The sequence below is a fragment of the Scyliorhinus torazame genome, chromosome 5 (genome assembly GCF_047496885.1).
Source record: "Scyliorhinus torazame isolate Kashiwa2021f chromosome 5, sScyTor2.1, whole genome shotgun sequence".
In the NCBI taxonomy this organism is placed as follows: domain Eukaryota; kingdom Metazoa; phylum Chordata; class Chondrichthyes; order Carcharhiniformes; family Scyliorhinidae; genus Scyliorhinus; species Scyliorhinus torazame.
Window position 1 is genome coordinate 122403301 of NC_092711.1, and position 17311 is coordinate 122420611.

At 47.1% G+C, this 17311-nt stretch overlaps 2 long non-coding RNA genes across 2 annotated transcripts; one reads left to right on the forward strand and one right to left on the reverse strand.

Moving 5' to 3' along the window:
* Nucleotides 1-38: 38 nt before the first annotated feature.
* Nucleotides 39-6225, forward strand: LOC140419649 (uncharacterized). Its single transcript, XR_011945944.1, has 2 exons — nt 39-346; nt 3137-6225. It is a non-coding gene; the product is annotated as an uncharacterized lncRNA (long non-coding RNA).
* Nucleotides 6226-6870: 645 nt separating this feature from the next.
* On the reverse strand, nt 6871-13677 carry LOC140419648 (uncharacterized). Its single transcript, XR_011945943.1, has 2 exons — nt 13468-13677; nt 6871-11089 (listed from the first exon to the last, which is right to left on the reverse strand). It is a non-coding gene; the product is annotated as an uncharacterized lncRNA (long non-coding RNA).
* Nucleotides 13678-17311: the final 3634 nt, after the last annotated feature.

A 17311-nucleotide genomic window follows, 5' to 3' on the forward strand; every position in this document is an offset into this window, starting at 1 on the left:
CCGGGTCCGGGTTTGCATCGAGCGGGGGGGGGGGACAGCTGCGGCCTGCTCCCGGTGACAGGCCTGAGTTACCGGCCGCCGTCTTTATAGAGGCTGCAAACCCGCAGGGGGCAAAACATCAGAGAGTTTGTTGTGAAACCAATGGGATTTTGTAAAACAGGAGGTCAGGGTTACAGTCAACAACAACAACTTCTATTCATATAACACCTTTAACATCATAAATCATCCCAGTCAACTTCACAGCAACATTATAAAACAAAGTGAGACACCCAGACACAAAAGGAGATTTAGGGCAGGTGACCAAAAACTTGCTCAAAGAGTCGAGTTTTAAAGAGTCTCAAAGGAGGTGAGTGAGGTGGAGACGGGGAGGTTTAGAGAAGGAATTCAGTGCTTGGGGCTGAGGGAACTTAAAACCATGGCGGAGTAATTAGAATCGGGGGTGTGCAAGAGTCTAGGATCAGAGCTGTGCTGATATCCCAGGGGGTTGTGGGGCTGGAGGAGATACAGACACAGGGAGAGGCGAGTCCATGAAGGGATTTGAAAACAAGGGTGAGAATTGACTGGGAGCGAATGCAAGTCTCGGAGCACAGGGATCATAGGGGAAAGGAACTTGCTGTGAATTAAGACATGGGTAGCTGACTTGGAGACTTGGGCGGAGAGATGGCAGATGGAGTTTAATCCGGACAAATGTGAGGAAATGCATTTTGGAAGGTCTAATGCAGGTAGGGAATATACAGTGAATGGTAGAACCCTCAAGAGTATTGAAAGTCAGAGAGATCTAAGAGTACAGGTCCACAGGTCATTGAAAGGGGCAACACAGGTGGAGAAGGTAGTCAAGAAGGTACACGGCATACTTGCCTTCATTGGCCGGGGCATTGAGTATAAGACTTGGAAAGTCATGTTGCAGTTGTATAGAACCTTAGTTAGGCCACACTTGGAGTATAGTGTTCAATTCTGGTCGCCACACTACCAGAAGGATGTGGAAGCTTTAGAGAGGGTGCAGAAGAGATTTACCAGAATGTTGCCTGGTATCGAGGGCATTAGCTATGAGGAGCGGTTGAATAAACTCGGTTTGTTCTCACTGGAACGAAGGAGGTTGAGGGGCGACCTGATAGAGGTCTACAAAATTATGAGGGGCATAGACAGAGTGGATAGTCAGAGGCTTTTCCCAGGGGTAGAGGGGTCAATTACTAGGAGGCATAGGTTTAAGGTGAGAGGGGCAAGGTTTAGAGTAGATGTACGAGGCAAGTCTTTTACGCAGAGGGTTGTGGGTGCCTGGAACTCGCTACCGGAGGAGGTGGTGGAAGCAGGGACGATAGTGACATTTAAGGGGTATCTTGACAAATACATGAATAGGATGGGAATAGAGGGATACGGACCCAGGAAGTGTAGAAGATTGTAGTTTAGTCGGGCAGCATGGTCGGCATATGCTTGGAGGGCCGAAGGGCCTGTTCCTGTGCTGTACATTTCTTTGTTCTTTTGGATCGCTTGACGTTTCCACAGGTAGAATGTGGGAGAGAAGCCAGGTGTGTGATGGAATTGTCCAATCGGGCGGTGACTATGGTAAATTGCCTTAGTATCTAAAAAGGTTAGGTGGGGTTACGGGGATAGGTGGAGGTGTGGGCTTAGGGTGCTCTTTCCAAGAGCCAGTGCCGATTAGGTGGGCCGAATGGCCTCCTTCTGCACTGTAAGTTCTATGAGGTCAGAAGCTCATATTGGATCAAGCATGAAACCAAATTTACAAAGAGACTGGCTAAGTCTCAGACTGTTGCCAGGGAGAGGGATGGAGTCGGTATGTCAGGAATGGAGATTAGAACAGGGGCCGAACAGTGGATTCAGTCTTCTCCATATTTGATTGAAGTTATTTAGTCAGCAGGAAGAGAACCAGAATTGGCCCTGAGTCTGATATCCAGTATAACTTAGTTCGAGAGGGAGAGGAAGAACGAAGGAAACCCTGGAAGATTTGGAGAAACGACCTTCGCGATTGCTCATCAAATCTCCACAGTCAGTTCTGGACACAAGGTTCACATCTGTTACTCTAATTGGTCAGTCAGGTGTGCCAGGCTAAGCCTGATACAATTTAAGGTGCTACACAGAGCGCATATGACTGGAGCACGGCTTAGTAAATTTTTTGGGGTAGAGGATAGGTGTGCGAGATGCTCGAGAGGCCCAGCGAATGACACCCACATGTTCTGGTCATGCCCGGTACTACAGGGGTTCTGGGTGGAGGTGGCAAAGGTGCTTTCGAAGGTGGTGGGGGTCCGGGTCGAACCAAGCTGGGGGTTGGCTATATTTGGGGTTGCAGAAGAGCCGGGAGTGCAGGAGGCGAGAGAGGCTGACGTGTTGGCCTTTGCGTCCCTTGTAGCCCGGCGCAGGATATTGTTAATGTGGAAGGAAGCTAAGCCCCCGGGGGTGGAGACCTGGATAAACGATATGGCAGGGTTCATAAAGTAAGAACGGATTACGTTCGTGTTAAGGGGTTCGGCTCAGGGGTTCACCAGGCGGTGGCAACCGTTCGTCGACTACCTCACAGAAAGATAGAGGGAACGGAAAAGAAGTAGATAACAGCAGCAACCCAGGGGGGGAAGGGGGGGGGAGGAATCGGACGGACTCTCAGGGATGTTATTGTACATGTATAGGTATTTGGTATATGTAATTGTATATTGGACTGTTGGACTGTAATTTTGGAGAGTATTTATTTTGGACAAGGCAGTTGCCATTTAGTTTTGTTTTTCTTTTGTTTTTGTTTATATATTATTTATTTATTTGTTTAAAACTGGCCACGGCTATTTATATTGCTTTATTGTTGTGTAAAAGAAACACTACGTATTGTTATGTTTGGCCAAAAAACTCGAATAAAATATATTTTTAAAAAAATAATTGGTCAGTCAGGGTCATTCAGATTAATGTCTGTCACAAGTCATGAATGAAGTGACTTTTTAACTTTGGTAAAAGGATACAGAAATAATGATCTAATACTTTATTTGGATTTCAGCCTCAGGGTGGAGGGAGAGTGTGTGGGACGGGGATAGACAGCTTTGGGGAGAGAGAAAAAATGTTCCGCAGAAACTGGAATTAACTGTTCTGAATTTCTATCCTGTACTGATAGTGTGCCCTTTGTAAACTCCTTTTCCAGGGCATGAGGGAGGATTTTCAGACAGGAAACACAAACCAAATATCACATTACGATCCGACAGTGTCACTCGGTTGGTGTGGACCTGAATAGCCTCAGACTGTAAACTGAAATGAAAAATGTTTGTGGGAAGATATTTCAAACATCAGTGTGACTGGAAAAGCCCTGAGACACAAACGCACCTGTGTGAGTGTGTTCCAGTGGACGGACTGTGGAAAGAGCTTTAACCAGTTACAGCCTGAAAAAACACCACACTATTCACTAAGGGGAGAAACCATACACATGTTCCGTGTGAGGACCAAGCTTCACTTGATTGTCTAAAGAGGAAACGGACAACGACACTGACTCCATGGAGACACCATGGAAACCCTGGGGTCTGATTTTCACTTAGGGAGTTTCCAAAATGCGAGTGGATCCGGATTCATATCCCGGACGAGCTCTGCAAAGTGCTTGACTGGGGAGGTGATGATGTAGTGGTATTGTCGATGGATGAGTAATCCCGAGACCCAGCACAATTCTCTGTGAATGCAGGTTCAAACCCCACCACGGCAGATGCTTCATTATGGCTTGTGTTTGAGCTTGAATCCAATAAATCAGGGGAAGCACAGTGGTTAGTACAGTTGTGTCACAGCTCCACTGTCCCAGGTTCGATTCCCAGCTTGGGTCACTGTCTGTGCGGAGTCTGCACGTTCTCGTGTCTGCGTGGGTTTACCCCGGGTGCTCCGGTTTTCTCCCACAGTCCAAAGATGTGCAGGTTTGTGGAGTGGCCATGCTAAATTGCTCTTAGTGGCCAAAAGGGTTAAGTGGGGTTACAGGGTTATGGGGATAGGGTGGAGGTGTGGGCTTGAGAAGGGTGCTCTTTCCAAGGGCCAGTGCAGACTCGATGTGCCGAATGGCCTGTTCTGCACTGTAAATTCTATGATTGTGGAAGTTGGATGTTAAACAGTTTAGGGAGAATCGGGCCAAAGGATAAGTCTCACAAACAAGAGGAGCGCTGATAGAGCATGATGGGAAACAGCAGGAAAAGAGGAGAGAGATGGGAGTTCAGAATTTGGACGAGAAAGGTCTTCGAGGCAGTTTTACTGAGTGGGTTAGTGGAAGAGGAGCTGTAGAATCAGCTGATCGGATTGTTTCAATGGGTGGGGTTTTCCAGTCCTTCCTGCTGGCTGGATCTTCCAGTCCCACAGAACTCTCGGTCTGCTATTCTGATTCATTGGATTCGCTGTATGCTTCCTGGTGTCTGTGGAAGAACTCCCAGAGCCTCATTCGCCTGATGAATTCCCTGGAGCGGAGAAACTACGACATCTTCGCAGCCTTCAACAAGTCATCGATGAAGACGAACATCTTGCCAAGGCCATCCCCTACTTTCCTTCAAACAACCACGCAACGTCAAACAGACCATTGATTGCAGCAAACTACCCAGCGTTCAGGAGAACAGCGACCATGACACCAAACAACCCTGCCATGGCAACGTCTGCAAGACGTGTCAGATCATCACCATGGGTACCACCATTACACGTGAGAACACCATCCAACCAAGTATGCGGTATATTCTTGTGCGACTCGGCCAACGTTATCTACCTCATACGCTGCAGCAAAGGATGTCCTGAGGCGTAGTACATTGGCGAGGCCATGCAAACGCTGCAACAACGGACATCGCGAAACAATCGCCAGGCAGGAATGTTCCCTTCCAGTCGGGGAACACTTCAGCAGTCAAGGGCATTCAGCCTCTCATCTTCGGGTAAGCGTTCTCCAAGGCAGCCTTCAGGACTCGCGACAACGCAGAATCGCCAAGCAGAAACTGCTAGCCAGATTCCGCACACATGAGTACGGCCTCAACCAGGACCCTGGATTCATGTCACATTACATGCGCTTGCACAATCCTACCAATTGTCCTGGCTTCAGACAATTCACACCTCTTTAACCTGTGACTATCTCTCACTCCAGTCGCACCGTATTGACCAGTAAAGCCTTAATTACTTGCAAAGACTCGCATTCAAAGTACGATTTTGCATCATTGAATTTTTCTACATATAGAACATACAGTGCAGAAGAAGGCCATTCGGCCCATCGATTCTGATTCGAAATTGGCAGAAGCATTAAATGCTTCTAATTTATGATGTGGAGATGTCGGTGTTGGACTGGGGTGGCACAGTAAGAAGTTTTACATCACCAGGTTAAAGTCCAACAGGTTTGTTCAGAATCACTGGCTTTCGGAGCACCTTTCGCACGTTAGGTGAATGTGATAATCTCTACGCTACAGAAACAGCTGGCAGCGCAGTACCCAATGGCCCTGTGCAGTATTCAACTGCACAGTCTTGCTGCAGCTTTCAATGGTTCGGCTGGGAGGCCACGTCACTTATTACATGAAGACAGCTGTTCCTTTAAAACAGATTTCTCAACTCATAAGGCCAAAAGTTTTAGAACTTATATTGAACTTTAGCATTTGTTCAGTAAATATCTAACCGTACAATGCTCTCTGTTCAATCATTAATGCATCATTCTTATCTTCCTACAGAAAATTTCCACAAATTTTACTCAATATTTGTTTCATTATTCAATGTTGAACATCAGTATATTTATTTGTTATATGTGACTTCATTTTGAATTGAATAGATCTCGAGTCTTCACTCTGAATAACTCTGAAATATACACCATTGAATTACAAACATGACTGACCAAGAAAAGAAAGCGTTTCACTGGGTAACAGAAATCCCATCAATCTTTGTTCAGTTTGACCACAGTCAGCCTTTGAACAAAGTCAAATATCGTTAAATGGAAGTGAATTGAGAATTATGTGTTGCTTATATTTGACCCCTCTGTGTTTTGGTGTGAAACATTCTGCAGCCTAAATACCGTTCAAGTATCAGAAAGGAGGAGTGACAGCAAATCCGCACTGAGCCTGGATTTCCTCATCTCCCTGAGTGGCTGTTCCTGTTTCTCCATCATTAAGGCCGAATTTTTCAAAAAGGTGGTTCAGTTAAATCTCTGCTATTTCCTCTAATTCAGTTACAGTATTGTTTTTGTCTGTCTATATGAGCACACATTACCATTAGGTATGTTTTGGATGGTGATTAAAATATTAATCTGCATCTACAAAGCTTTAAATTCTTTTGTGAACTGAGCAAACTGCCAAGATCCGCACTTTGTTTTTTCATGTATGGAACGATCTGTCTGGACTGTACGCAGAACAATACTTTTCACTGTACCTCGGTACACGTGACAATAAATCAAATCCAATCAAAGAGACAGTTTCTTACTCGTCTTCAAATTGAAAAGGGTCTTCTTAAAAATTATTCATTCATGGGAGGTGGGCGTCACTGGCTAGGCCAGCATTTACTGCTCATTCCAATTGCCCTTGAACTGCGTGTCTTGTGAGGCTATTTCAGAGGGCACTTACAAATCAACCACAACATTGCTGTGGATTCGGAGTCGCGTGTAGGCCAGGCCATATAAGGAGAGCAGATTTCCTGAAGGACATTCGTGAACCAGACGGGTTGTCACAACAATCAAGAATGTTATCATCAGACTTTTAATTCGATACTGTCATTCAATTTCAGCATCTGTCATAGGCAGATTCGATCCCAGATCCCCAGAGCATTAACCTGGATCTCTGGATTACTCGCACAGGAACAATACCATTCCTCCAATGCCTCGCCCACATAGTCTTGGCAGAATATGATGCCTAGTGTAGTGTTCTATGATATATTCTTGCAATGACTCTACAGAATTGCTGGTGACTTAGCCAGAACGATGATTTATTAATGTACACGTAGTAAGGTAATGATCAGAATCTATACAGACTAAGTTATCACAGAGTTAAATTCAACACTCTTGGAACTACCCTTATGTGCAATTGGCCTCGTGCACGCTTTACAACCTTCTGCTGGTCGCTGGATGTCACCTGATTGATGCCTGATGCCACTTACTGGTGGGAGGTCACACTGCTGAGTACATGTAATATATACACGCTTCTCACCACATCTCGTAACTTCTCAAAATTATTGAGTAATTAATTTTTTCAAACAATTTCTGATCGCTCTGTAGTTTCTGGAAACATTTTGGTTGATCGTGGTATTTTTAAAAATAAAGATCTAGTCTTTACAATATAATTACCCAATACACCAATTCACTAACCATATTCAATGTTTACTACTGAATAATCATAAATATAATTATTGTTTTTTTGCTATGAAATCAATACATAGTTAATATAGAAAAGGTACAGAAGGTGAAATGGCTGCAGGAAGCCACATGTTAGAGGTATAAAAGGGCTTGCTTGACCTTGGGAATACACTGTGAAAATGACAATTTTATAACTAAATATGCATACACATGCGTACTTACAGTTTCCTACATTACATCAGTGAATATGTTTCAAAAGTACTCCATTGGCTTTAAAACACTTTCGGAGGTCCAGTGGCAGTGAGAAGTTTGATAGAAATGTACATTTATTCTAATTGTCTGCAAACTAAGATATATTACACTTGGTGTCCTCACCAGAATCATTGATAAAGACTGAGTCTTAATTTTGTGTAATAACCATGGTGTTGATTTCATTTGATATATTCCAAAAAAGAAAACAAAATAGTCGAACTCTGGGATTAAATGGTTCGCTGTACAAAGAGCTGGCACGGGGAAAATGGGACAAATAGACTCCTCTGTGCTCTAGGAGCCTTATGTCCATGTACAACGAGTGGTAACAACCTGGAACCTACTGCCTATGACGGTAGGAGATGCAGAGACGACAGAAGGATTTCAATCGGAAATTGGACAGGCACTGAGAGAAATAACCTGCACAAATCTGGGGATAGAATGGGGCAATGGACAGACTGCCTTGCTCCACAAAGAGCCGACATGGTCTCAAAGGGCTGAATGGCCCCAGATGCTGTGATCTCAGGAGAGAAATTCAACTGCTCCAGTCTCTCAAACTGACAGGAGTCCCTCATCCCTGGTGCCATTCTAGCACAATGGTTAGCACTGTTGCTTCACAGCACCAGGGTTCCAGATTCGATTCCCAATTTGGGCCACTGTCTGTGTGGAGTCTGCACGCTCTCCTCGTGTTTGCGTGGGTTCCTCTCGATGCTCCGGTTTCCTACCACAAGTCCCGAAAGATGTGCTTGTCAGGTGAATTGGAGATTCTGAATTCTCCCTCCGTGTACCCGAAGGCGACTGGGGGATTTTCACAGTAACTTCATTGCAGTGTTAACGTAAGCCCACTTGTGACAATAATAACAATTATTATTAATGTAAATGTCCTCTACACCCTCGCTAAGAACTTCACACTTTCTGAAAGTGTGGGGCCCATATATAGGGTTCCATTCCAGAGTGATAGAATTGAAAAGCACGGAGGAAATGTCCAATTCGATTGGAACCAGGGTTAGACTACACTGGGAGCTCTGTCAACATTGGTGATCTCCATTTAGAAAAAGAAAATAGAGGCAGTGGATAAGGTGCAACAAAGATTCATAATAGACAGAACTGAGAGCATTTCACACTCATGATGTGGAGATACCGACCATCAGGAGCATAGAGACACAGAGAGATCTGGGCGCGCAGGTCCACAGATACTTAAAAGTGGCAGCACAGGTGGAAATGGTGGTGAAGAAGATACGGGGGTATCGAGTATAAAAGCTCAAAAATTATGTTACAATTACATAGAATGTTGGTGAGGCCACATTTGGAACACTGTGTCCCAATTCTGGTCACTGCACTACCAGAAGGACGTGGAGGCTTTGGAGAGAGTACAGAAAAGGTTTACCAGGATGTTGCCTGGGATGGAGGGTATTAGCTATGAAGAGAGATTGAATAAACGGGATTGTTCTCCCGAGAGAGACAGAGGCTGAGGGACGACCTGATCGAAGTTTATAAAATTATTAGAGGGATAGGGTGAACAGTTGGAGGCTTTTTCCCATTGCAGAAATGACAAGTACAAGGGGGCACAAGTTGAAGGTGAGGGTGAAAAGGTTCAGTGGAAATGTGCGGGGGAAGTTTTTTTTTTTTTTTTACACAGTGGGTGGTGGTGGCCTGGAATGCACTGCCAAGTGAGGTGGTTGAGGCAGATACGTTAGTGACCTTTAAGACTTATCTGGATGGGCACATGAACGGACGGGGTATAGAAGGACACAGGCGATTGGTCTAGATAGAATATGTGGTCGGCGCAGGCTTGGAGGGCCGAAGGACCTGTTCCTGTGCTGTGTTGTTCTTTGTTCTATACAGGGCCTTGGCGAGGCCGTACCGAGAATATTGTGTGCAGTTTTGGTCTCGTGATCTGAGGAAGGATGTTCTTGCTCTAGAGGGAGTGCAGAGCAGGTTTACCAGACTGATTCCTGGGATGGTGGGACTGACATATGAGAGATTGAATCAGTTAGGTTTGTATTTGCTGGAGTTCATAAATATGGGGGATCTCATAGAAACCAATAATATTCAAAGAGGACTCGATAGGGTAGATGCAGGAAAGAGTTTCCCGATGGTGGGAGTGTACAGAACCAGAGGTCACAGTCTGAGGATACGGGGTAGACCATTTAGACAGAGATGAGGAGTAATTTCCTCAACCAGAGAGTGGTGAGCCTGTGAAATTTGTTACAGGAAATAGTTGAGGCCAATACATTGTATGTTTTCAAGAAGCAGTTAGATATAGCACTGAGGGCAAAGGGGATCAAAGGATATGGAGGGGAAAGCGGGATTGGGCTATTGAGTTGGATGATAAGCCATGATCATAATGAATGGTAGAGCAGTTGCAAAGGGCCAAATGGTCTCATCCTGCTCCTATTTTCTATGTTTCTATGCAATCCCTTCCCACACTAGGAGCAGATGAACTGCCTCTCCTCGGTGTGAATTCGCTGATGTCTCTGCAGGGTGGATGAAGCTCGGAGTCCCTTCCCACACTGAGAGCAGGTGAATGGTCTCTCCCCAGTGTGAACTCGCTGATGGATCCGCAGGTTGAATAAATCACGGAATCCCTTTCCACACTGAGAGCAGGTGAATGGCTTCTCCCCAGTGTGAATTCGCTGGTGCCTCTGCAGGGTGGAGGAATCATTGAATCTCTTCCCACACCGAGAGCAGGTGAATGGCTTCTCCCCAGTGTGAATTTGCTGGTGTCTCTGCAGGGTGGACGAATTAATGAATCTCTTCCCACACTGAGAGCAGGTGAATGGCCTTTCCCCAGTGTGAATTCGCTGGTGTTTCTGCAGGGTGGATGAATCAATGAATCTCTTCCCACACTGAGAGCAGGTGAATGGCTTCTCCCCAGTGTGAATTCGCTGGTGTGTCTGCAGGTGAGATAACTGAGTGAATCCCTTACCACACATAGAGCAGATGAATGGCCGCTCCCCTGTGTGAACTCGCTGGTGTGTCTGCAGGCTGGATGACTGAGTGAATCCCTTCCCACACTGAGAGCAGATGAACGGCCTCTCCCCAGTGTGACTGCGTCGATGAACCTCCAGCTCAGATGGGAATCCGTATCCCTTCCCACAGTTCCCACATTTCCACGGTTTCTCCATGTTTTGGGTCTTCTCTTGTCTCTCCAGATTGGACAATCAGTGGAAGCCTTGTCGACACACAGAACATGTGCACTGTCTCTCCGCACTGTGAATGGTGTGATGTTTTTTCAGGCTGTGTAATAGTTGAAGCTCTTTTCACAGTCAGTTCACTGGAACACTCTCACTCGGGTGTGTGTTGTGTGGGTCTTGGTGCTTTTCCAGTCACACTGATGTTTCCACAGTCAGTTCACTGGAACACTCTCACTCGGGTGTGTGTTGTGTGTGTCTCGGTGCTTTTCCAGTCTCACTGATGTTTAAAATCTTCTGAAGCCAACAGATTGGACAAACGTTTCTTCTTCTTGCCGATGATATTCAGAGTCCAATGATATTCAGATCAGAAGGAATCGAGTGAGTTTGTCACATCAAGGTTTCTGACATTTGAGATTTCTGTCTATAATTCTCCTCTTCTGCTATCCTTTAAAAACAATTTACAAAAGTCATCATTGTTAGTACACGATAGAAATTCAGAACAGACAATTCTAGTTCCGATGGAACAACATTTCCTCACTCGTTCTGCAAAAGCTGTAAATCTCCATCCTACACAATCTCCCTCCATTCTCACTCTGCTGTATCTAAACTTCACCCTCCCAATTCTCCTGAAGGTGCTGATTCATGTTGATCGACAGATCCAAGCTCAGCTCACTGCTTCCTGACCAGGACACGGAGATTAGAATAGGAGCAAGAGTAGGCCATTCGGCCCACCGAATCTGCTCAACCATTCAATGAGATCCTTGGCCGATCTACCTCAGCACCATTTCCCCACATGATCCCCATATCCCTCGATATCTTCAATATCGAGAAACCTACCAATATTTGTCTTGAAGATACCTGATGACTGAGGCTCCACATTCCTCTGGGGTAGTGAATTCCAAAGCTTCACCACATCCACGAGTGAAGAAATCCCATCTCATCTCAGCTTTCTCTCTATTTTCCGACCTGTTCCCGATAACCCTTAACTCCATTGTCAATAAAATATCTGTCAAACTTGTGCTTCAATATATTCAATGACTCCCAGATACAACTGGTCCCTGTGGAAGAGAAATCCAAAGACTAACAACCCTCTGAGGGAAGAGGTGAAAATGAAATGAAAATCGCTTTTTGTCACAAGTAGGCTTCAAATGAAGTTGCTGTGTCGCCCTTAGTCGCCGCATTCACTGGAAATCTATAACGTAGCTACAGTCTTATATTACAGGGGATCTTATTGAAATGTACAAGATACTGCGAGGCCTGGATAGAGTGGACGTGGAGAGGATGTTTCCACTGTAGGAAAAACTAGAACCAGAGGACACCAGTTTAGATTAAAAGGACGATCCTTTAAAACAGAGATGAGGAGGATTTTTTTCAGCCAGAGGGTGGTGAATCTGTGGAACTCTTTGCCAAGAATGCTGTGGAGGTCAATTCACTGAGTGTCTTTAAGCCATGATGTGGAGATGCCGGCGTTGGACTGGGGTGAGCACAGTACGAAGTCTTACAACACCAGGTTAAAGTCCAACAGGTTTGTTTCGATGTCACTAGCTTTCGGAGCGCTGCTCTTTCCTCAGGTGAATGACAGACCTCTTCATTCACCTGAGGAAGGAGCAGCGCTCCGAAAGCTAGTGACATCGAAACAAACCGGTGAGTGTCTTTAAGGCAGGGATAGATAGATTCTTGATTAATAAGGGTATCAGGGTTTATGGGGAGAAGGCAGGAGAATGGGGATGAGAAAATATCAGCCATGATTGAATGGCGGAGCAGACTCGATGGGCCAAGTGGCCTAATTCTGCTCCTGTGTCTTATGGTCTTATAAGATCAGAAATAATAATACATTTCCTTTATTACAGAACCATAAATAATATATCTAATCAGTGCCATAAAAGAATACGAGACATATCTCGGACCAATATTAATCCCCTGAAATGTCGGCCATCTCCTGGGGAACCCAGGAACCCACACCTTTAATTGTGAACATTAGGAAAGAGACCATACTTTTTCAAAAAAAATTTAGAAGAAACAATTATTTTTTTCCAATAAAGAGACAATTTAGCATGGCCAATCCAGCTACCCTGCACATCTTCAGGTTGTGGGGGTGAGACCCACGCAGACAAGGGGAGAATGTGCAAACTCCCCACGGATAGTGACCGGGGGCTGGGATCGAACCCGGTCCTCGGCGCTGTGAGATAGCAGTGTAAACCACTGCATCACCGTGACACCAGTGACCATCATTTTAGTCAGACAAATAAATGTGTCAACCTGTTCAGGAGGTGGGTGGAAGGAGTTGGAAACACTTTGTGGAGCCACAAATCTGCTTGAAATTTTACCGCCACCCTGTTATAATATAATAATCTTTATTGTCACAATTTAGCGTGGCCAATCCACCTAACCTGCACATCTTCGGGTTGTGGAGGTGAGACCTACGCAGACACGGGAAGAATGTGCAAACTCCACACAGACAGTGACCCAGGGCCAGCATCGAAACCGGGGTAATGGGAGGTCAAGTACCCAAGACAAAGGGTAATGCAGTTTGCTGGCCAGGTTGTCTCCATTCTGAGCAATGTGGAACAATATTCTCCCAGTCATTGAAAATATTGCCCCAACAAACATGGCGGCCGCACATGCGCTCTCCCGTTCATCGCCCCAAATAAAGATGGCGGTCGATATCCCGAACCGATTACTGGACCCTCCCAACCCCGCTCCGTGGAACGGGGGAATCAAGAAGTGAGTTTTCCGGGTATGGGCTTGCACAACATGTTTAGAAAACTTTTCCACCCACCAGGCACATCTATCGCTCCCCGCGTTCCACAATGTTCCTCTTACCCTCTGTGGAGCCGAGATTAAAAGCTTCTCTCCATCGCCATTACCCGCACTGCGCATGCTTCAGGCGAAGTCCCACCCGCTCTCGTTCACTCCGATTGGTTGGAGGACCAACCTCTTCCGCGTGGACCTCCAGTCCCGCCCCCTCTTCCTACTGGACCGGAGTTGCCGTCAATCATTTCCCGGGCTTGTGATCTGCAGCATGCGCAGTCCAGCCCATGTCCAGAGATAGACACTTGTTTGTCTCAACTTCAGGCGGGAAGGAGGCGGATAAGGGGAGGCCTCAACACCTCCAATAACAAACTAGCGGCACCGCCTCAACATCCAACACAACGGCAGCTGCCGCTTTCTCCCGGTGCCAGGCCCCAGTGGACAAATGTGGCTTCCGGAAGGAAATGCAGCAATGGATTTGTTCAGGAGAAATTATCTTTAACTCCCTTTACTGATCCTGGAGCAGGAGGAGAGAATGGGGGCAATTTCTATCCTGCACTCACACTGATGGATTTGTTAATGAGAAATTATCTTTCACTATCCTGATCCTGGAGCAGGAGGAGAGAATGGGGGAATTTCTGTCCTGCACTCAAAATGAAGTAATGTAGATGGCCGAATTTAAATTCAGTGAATAATCTGGAATTCCAAGCTCCACTCTGTATTGTTTTGTTATGCTCTTGATGTAGCATAAGCTGCTTCCTTGATGTGCACTCTGACAAAGGAAGGGTCAGACTTGGAGATGGTTTAATAAACGTGTTAAAGCTATCAACAATTCTCCTACTTGGATTCGACTCTACTGTTAATCCTGATATAGCTACTCAGACTGACTAACCAGCCTGCTACAATCCACGTGGTGGGTGTGACGTTCAATCAATCCTGTGTCTGTACTCACTGACTGTCTCCACTGGAAAGAGGAAGATCATGTGTGTGTCCTTTATATACGGGTTGGTGTAATGCCCCCCTGTGGTAGTGTCACCTCTGTGTGTATCGTGAATGTCCATTGGTCGTGTCATATCTTACTGACCTATTGGTTGTGTGTCATGTCTCTGGTGCTCACTCTAGTGTCTAGCAAGTCTACGTGTACTTACATTAACCTCTTGTGTATCTACAGTGATGCATATCACCACAAGGAAGGAAATGCAGCAATGGATTTGTTCAGGAGAAATTGGGCGCAGTTCTCCACTCCCGTGCCGGTTGGGAGAATCGCCTGGGCCGCCGAAATTTCCGGGGACGCCGGTCCGACGCCCTCCCGCGATTCTCCCAAGCGGCGGGAACAGGCCGGTCGAGTTTCACGGGCTGCAGGCCGGAGAATCGCCGGAGATATCCAAAATGGCGATTCTACGGCACCCCCGCTATTCTGAGGCCCGGATGGGCCGAGCGTCCAGGCCAAAACGGCGGGTTTCCCCCAGCGCTGTCCACACCTGGTCGCTACAGTTGTGGGCGGTGCGTGAACGCTGGGGGGGCGGCCTGTGGGGGGGGCGAGGGGGGATCCTGCACCGCGCTTCACCTTGAATGTGGGGTGGCCCGCGATCGGTGCCCACCGATCGTCGGGCTGTCCTCTCTGAAGGAGGACCTCCTTCCTTCCGTGGCCCCGCAAGATCCGTCTCCCATCTTCTTGCGGGGCGGATTTGGACAGGACGGCAACCACGCATGCGCGGGTTGGCGCCGGCCAACCCGCGCATGCGCGTATGACGTCCGTTATGCGGCGCCGGCCGCGTCATCTATGCGGCGCCGCTTTTACGCGGGCGACAAGGCCTGGCGCGGGTAGATGACACGGCCCCTATACTGGCCCATTGTCAGGGCCTGTATCGGTCGGGACCGGGGCCGTTCTGTGCCGTCGTGAACCTCGACGGCGCGGCCACTTCGGCGTTGGGGTGGAGAAACCCACCCATTATCTTTTTTTTTTAATAAATATTTTATTGAAAATTTTTGGTCAACCAACACAGTACATTGTGCATCCTTTACACAACATTATAACAACACAGATAACAATGACCTATTTTACATAAACAAAAAAAACAAAAAATAAATAAATATTAAATAACAAAAATGAAAACTAGCCCTAATTGGCAACTGCCTTGTCACAAGCTACACCCCCCCCGCCCACCCCCCACCCCCCCATTCCCCCCCCCCCCCCAAATCCTGGGCTGCTGCTGCTGCCTTTTTTCCCCCATCTATCTATCCGCAAGATATTCGACGAACGGTTGCCACCGCCTGGTGAACCCTTGAGCCGACCCCCTTAGGACGAACTTAATCCGCTCTAGCTTTATGAACCCCGCCATGTCATTTATCCAGGTCTCCACCCACGGGGGCTTGGCTTCTTTCCACATTAACAATATCCTGCGCCGGGCTACTAGGGACGCAAAGGCCAAAACATCGGCCTCTCTCGCCTCCTGCACTCCCGGCTCTTGTGCAACCCCAAATATAGCCAACCCCCAGCTTGGTTGGACCCGGACTCCTACTACTTTTGAAAGCGCCTTTGTCACCCCCACCCAAAACCCCTGTAGTGCCGGGCATGACCAAAACATATGGGTATGATTCGCTGGGCTTCTCGAGCACCTCGCACACCTATCCTCCACCCCAAAAAATTTACTGAGCCGTGTTCCAGTCATATGTGCCCTGTGTAATACCTTAAACTGAATCAGGCTTAGCCTGGCACACGAGGACGACGAGTTTACCCTGCTTAGGGCATCTGCCCACAGCCCCTCCTCGATCTCCTCCCCTAGCTCTTCTTCCCATTTCCCTTTTAGTTCATCCACCATAGTCTCCCCTTCGTCCCTCATTTCCCTATATATATCTGACACCTTACCATCCCCCACCCATTTCTTTGAGATCACTCTGTCCTGCACCTCTTGTGTCGGGAGCTGCGGGAATTCCCTCACCTGTTGCCTCGCAAAAGCCCTCAATTGCATGTACCTGAATGCATTCCCTTGGGGCAACCCATATTTCTCGGTCAGCGCTCCCAGACTTGCGAACTTCCCATCCACAAATAGATCTTTCAGTTGCGTTATTCCTGCTCTTTGCCACATTCCATATCCCCCATCCATTCCCCCCGGGGCAAACCTATGGTTGTTTCTTATCGGGGACCCCCCCAATGCTCCGGTCTTTCCCCTATGTCGTCTCCACTGTCCCCAAATCTTCAGTGTAGCTACCACCACCGGGCTTGTGGTGTAGTTCCTCGGTGAGAACGGCAATGGGGCTGTCACCATAGCCTGCAGGCTAGTCCCCCTACAGGACGCCCTCTCTAATCTCTTCCACGCCGCTCCCTCCTCCTCTCCCATCCACTTACTCACCATTGAAATATTAGCGGCCCAATAGTACTCACTTAGGCTCGGTAGTGCCAGCCCCCCCTATCCCTACTACGCTGTAAGAATCCCTTCCTCACTCTCGGAGTCTTCCCGGCCCAAACAAAACCCATGATGCTCTTTTCTATCCTTTTAAAAAAAGCCTTCGTGATCACCACCGGGAGGCACTGAAACACAAAGAGGAATCTCGGGAGGACCACCATCTTAACCGCCTGCACCCTCCCTGCCATTGACAGTGCTACCATATCCCATCTCTTGAAATCTTCCTCCATCTGTTCCACCAACCGCGTTAAATTTAGCCTGTGCAATGTGCCCCAATTCTTAGCTATCTGGATCCCCAGGTAACGAAAGTCTCTTGTTACCTTCCTCAACGGTAGGTCCTCTATTTCTCTACTCTGCTCCCCTGGATGCACCACAAACAGCTCACTCTTCCCCATGTTCAATTTATACCCTGAAAAATCCCCAAACTCCCCAAGTATCCGCATTATTTCTGGCATCCCCTCCGCCGGATCCGCCACATATTGTAGCAAATCATCCGCATACAAAGATAC